Below are 687 nucleotides of genomic sequence, written 5' to 3'. Positions count from 1 at the left end.
CGGAAGTGCCCAGAGAGTGGAACTTCTCTCCTAATTAGACATCCTCTGGTAGTACCTGGACTGAGAGCTCTCAGGTGAAGCTCCTCCTCTTCCTGTTTCACACAGAGGAATTTGGTTGGCTGGGACAGTCTGGGGGCGGAGCCAGAGACAGAAGTCATTAAACACAGCCTGACCTCTCTCCCTCCTCCAACTGTATGACCAGTTAATGCTTTTATTCTGAAAACATTTCCAAATCACATGTGAGACAGTTTAGAAACAGGAAGTAACACATTCACAACTTTATTTAAACACTCAACAACACACACGCTGTGCTGTGTTGTTGAATGTGTTACATAATCAGTTTATATAACACACACACACACACACACTTCACATGGTCTATTCTGAGGAGCACACAGACAGACAGGCAGAGACGCAGACAGGTACAGCCTCATGAGGTCATTGTGAAGATCAAACACCTGTCTGTCTGTCTGTCTCACCTGTCAGTCAGTCTTCTTCTCTTCCCCAGAGGAAGCAGCAGAGTCTCGTCCCTGGGCTCCGTCTTCACCTGAACACTACAGACAGGTAGAGAGACAGACAGGTACAGGGAGTTTAATAAATAATCAATATTAATTAATATTAATTCGGGATGTCCGATAATATCGGCCCTCCGATGAAACTTATGCATCCAGTGGGGCATCACAATAA

This window comes from Morone saxatilis, unplaced genomic scaffold, assembly GCF_004916995.1.
Source record: "Morone saxatilis isolate NCDOM2014 unplaced genomic scaffold, NCSU_SB_2.0 Contig0, whole genome shotgun sequence".
In the NCBI taxonomy this organism is placed as follows: domain Eukaryota; kingdom Metazoa; phylum Chordata; class Actinopteri; family Moronidae; genus Morone; species Morone saxatilis.
Note: the sequence above shows the minus strand (reverse complement) of the source record.